The sequence below is a fragment of the Carassius gibelio genome, chromosome B13 (genome assembly GCF_023724105.1).
Source record: "Carassius gibelio isolate Cgi1373 ecotype wild population from Czech Republic chromosome B13, carGib1.2-hapl.c, whole genome shotgun sequence".
NCBI classification, from domain to species: Eukaryota; Metazoa; Chordata; class Actinopteri; order Cypriniformes; family Cyprinidae; genus Carassius; species Carassius gibelio.
In genome coordinates this window covers 6168512-6172678 of record NC_068408.1, presented here as the reverse complement: position 1 = coordinate 6172678, position 4167 = coordinate 6168512, and the positions used below count along the sequence as shown (strand labels likewise).

Here is a 4167-nt window from a genome sequence, read left to right as displayed (position 1 = left end):
GCTCCTGCTCCTCTCACTGCATCTCTCACTGCTCCTGCTCCTCTCACTGCTCCTGCTCCTCTCACTGCATCTCTCACTGCTCCTGCTCCTCTCACTGCATCTCTCACTGCTCCTGCTCCTCTCACTGCTCCTCTAACTGCTCCACTCACTGCTCCACTCACTGCTCCTGCTCCTCTCACTGCATCTCTCACTGCTCCTGCTCCTCTCACTGCATCTCTCACTGCTCCTGCTCCTCTCACTGCATCTCTCACTGCTCCTGCTCCTCTCACTGCTTCTCTCACTGCTCCTGCTCCTCTCACTGGGCCCCTTGCTCTTACTCTTCCTCGACCATACATTACAGTGTTTGTCTTTTTCTGTTTCTGTTTCCAAAAATATCACTCTTCAAAGTCCTCCTTTTATTGTATAAGTGTCAATGTAATAGAAAAAAATAACCCCTGCCATTGAGTCTAAGCCAGATAGGAATCAGCTGTGGTTGGCCCAATTTACACAGCATAAATCAGCTAAGATATATTGTTTTTGAACTGATATCATTGCAGAAGCAGAGGTTTTTATACTGTATCTAAGGTTTTGAACATTGTTTTTGCTATTGTGTGATGTTGTGTGTTAACATTTGTAAATACTACAAAAACGATCCATAATTTTGTTGGGAGGTATAGCTTGTCTGTTCAGAAAATGTAAGCATTGTGGAAATGTATTTAATGACCCCATATTGTGTGAAAACGACATGAAATGTGTGAATGGTATGGCCACAATAGACAGATGCTGTGCTAATTGTGTTTAGAGTTTTGAAAATGTGACAACTGCTTGGACAAATGCTTGTTAGCGACTGAAAAAAACTGTAATTTGACTGTGTTAATAATCAGATTCTGTAATAATAAATTCGGGATTTTACTTAAGAAAAAACTGCCGTGACCCGGATTCGAACCGGGGTTGCTGCGGCCACAACGCAGAGTACTAACCACTATACGATCACGGCGAGCCACCTACAGGACGAGCGCGAAGTAGAAAATTGACAGTCATGATTACAATCATGTATAGATGTGGTGTTTTACACTATTGTTAAAACAACAAGGCTTTAATAAATTATGCTGATGAACAGCTGTTGTAACAACTTATTTTCATGTTGTAAACAAGAAATCACAGATCCAGCCCTGATTCTTTATTCTGGCTCTGCAAATTTACCAAACATCTGACATGCATGATGAATTTTCTGTGGAGTATTAAAGACTAGACTGCTTATTTTTAATCCAGAATCTGCTTAAGAACAACTCAAGCTCCCAGCTCCTTACGTTACTGCATCTTTAGATATTAAAGAACATGTTGTATAAATGTTTGTCATATAGCCTACTTGAAAACAAAACATAACAAAAAATAACAATCCGATGAAATTACAGTTTTTTTCAGTCGCTAACAAGCATTTGTCCAAGCAGTTGTCACATTTTCAAAACTCTAAACACAATTAGCACAGCATCTATCTATTGTGGCCATACCATTCACACATTTCATGCCGTTTTCACACAATATGGAGTCATTGAACACATTTCCACAATGCTTACATTTTCTGAACAGACAAGCTATACCTCCCAACAAAATTATGGATCGTTTTTGTAGTATTTACAAATGTTAACACACAACATCCCACAATAGCAAAAACAATGTTCCAAACCTTAGATACAGTATAAAAACCTCTGCTTCTGCAATGATATCAGTTAAAAAACAATATATCTAAGCTGATTTATGTTGTGTAAATTGGGCCAACCACAACTGATTCCAATCTGGCTTAGACTCAATGGCAGGGGTTATTTTTTTCTATTACATTGACACTTATACAATAAAAGGAGGACTTTGAAGAGTGATATTTTTGGAAACAGAAACAGAAAAAGACAAACACTGTAATGTATGGACGAGGAAGAGTAAGAGCAAGGGGCCCAGGGAGAAGAGCAGGAGCAGTGAGAGGAGCAGGAGCAGTGAGAGGAGCAGGAGCAGTGAGAGATGCAATGAGAGGAGCAGGAGCAGTGAGAGGAGCAGTGAGAAGAGCAGTGAGAGGAGCAGGAGCAGTGAGAGATGCAGTGAGAGGAGGAGGAGCAGTGAGAGATGCAGTGAGAGGTGCAGGAGCAGTGAGAGGAGCAGTGAGAGATGCAGTGAGAGATGCAGTGAGAGGAGCAGGAGCAGTGAGAGATGCAATGAGAGGAGCAGGAGCAGTGAGAGGAGCAGTGAGAGGAGGAGTGAGAAGAGCAGTGAGAGGAGCAGGAGCAGTGAGAGATGCAGTGAGAGGAGGAGGAGCAGTGAGAGATGCAGTGAGAGGTGCAGGAGCAGTGAGAGGAGCAGTGAGAGATGCAGTGAGAGATGCAGTGAGAGGAGCAGGAGCAGTGAGAGATGCAGTGAGAGGAGCAGGAGCAGTGAGAGATGCAGTGAGAGGAGCAGGAGCAGTGAGAGGAGCAGTGAGAGGAGCAGTGAGAAGAGCAGTGAGAGGAGCAGGAGCAGTGAGAGATGCAGTGAGAGGAGGAGGAGCAGTGAGAGATGCAGTGAGAGGTGCAGGAGCAGTGAGAGGAGCAATGAGAGATGCAGTGAGAGATGCAGTGAGAGGAGCAGGAGCAGTGAGAGATGCAATGAGAGGAGCAGGAGCAGTGAGAGGAGCAGTGAGAGATGCAGTGAGAGATGCAGTGAGAGGAGCAGGAGCAGTTAGAGATGCAGTGAGAGGAGCAGGAGCAGTGAGAGATGCAGTGAGAGATGCAGTGAGAGGTGCAGGAGCAGTGAGAGATGCAGTGAGAGATGCAGTGAGAGGAGCAGGAGCAGTGAGAGATGCAATGAGAGGAGCAGGAGCAGTGAGAGGAGCAGTTAGAGGAGCAGGAGCAGTGAGAGATGCAGTGAGAGGAGGAGGAGCAGTGAGAGATGCAGTGAGAGGAGCAGGAGCAGTGAGAGGAGGAGGAGCAGTGAGAGATGCAGTGAGAGATGAAGTGAGAGGAGCAGGAGCAGTGAGAGGAGCAGTGAGAGGAGCAGGAGCAGTGAGAGGAGCAGGAGAAGTGAGAGATGCAGTGAGGGGAGCAGGAGCAGTGAGAGATTGAGAGATGCAGGAGCAGTGAGAGGAGCAGTGAGAGATTGTTTTTATTTTACCCCCCCCCCCTCCTTTTTTATTCTGGGCTTTTTGCTGTTGTTGTTTTTTTGTTCAGAATGCTCTTATGTGTTTCATGGATATTTTGTTCACTGTAAGCAATACTCTTAAACCTTTTCTGTTGTATCATACCGTGTTTCTACTGTACCTCCTGTTGAATCATGCAACAGTAAAGGAAAAATAGCTTTTTACTGGAATGCTTTTGAATGTGAACATTACTGTACATTTGGACATAGAGTTCCTAACAAAGAAATTTAGTGTAAAACAGCGAATTGCATGTTTTGCATGCAAATACCTGTAAAACTGTGACTGAAAAGTCTATGCAGTTTTTGTAATGTCAACAATAGCCAGTATTTTGAAACCTGGTGTACTTTGATTGACTGCATGTACCTTTTGAGGTGAAAACAAGTGTTATTCTTTGACAGAATAATTTAATTTTGAGTCAGATTTCCAGTGTTTTGGTAAAATTGGTGTGAGCAGAGAAAGATGCGTTCTATTTTGAAATGAAGATTTAGTATATATTTAACAAAATGTGTTTTTGAGAAGAAAATTATCCATTTGGCCAATTGTGTTTTGTAGGTGTGAGTCTGTGTTAAGAGTTTAGAAAAAGTATCTGAAGTATGGTTAAGCGCTTGTTAGCGCTTGAAAAAAACTGTAATATTCAGTGAAATTTGTCTGTCAGGGTAAGCAATTCAATAACACTTATTTTAAATTCATATATGGTTATTTTTTTAATTTTCTATGCTATTAAGAAGATTTTTTTATGTATATTTTATAATATTTTTATATTATTACCCCTGGCACTTTTTATTTAATAGTTTTTTCTTGTTCTTTTTTTCCCCGTTATCTTATTTTTATATGCATCGTGTAATGTTGTGCAGTATAATCTGTACAGAACAAAATGTATAATGTTATAAAATGTCATAAAAACAAAAGTTCAATTTATGTGTGCTTTATTTGTTTTTTATTTGTGCACCAAAATAACACAAATGCAAACCTGGAAACTATCTTTAATTGATCTTTTGCTTTAAGAGAAGTAAACTGCAGTTTTACAC

General features: G+C 41.5%; 1 non-coding gene across 1 annotated transcript; it reads right to left on the bottom strand.

The window, feature by feature from the left end:
• Positions 1-904: 904 nt before the first annotated feature.
• trnah-gug (transfer RNA histidin (anticodon GUG)) lies at positions 905-976 on the bottom strand. Its single transcript has one exon. It is a non-coding gene; the product is annotated as a tRNA-His (tRNA).
• Positions 977-4167: the final 3191 nt, after the last annotated feature.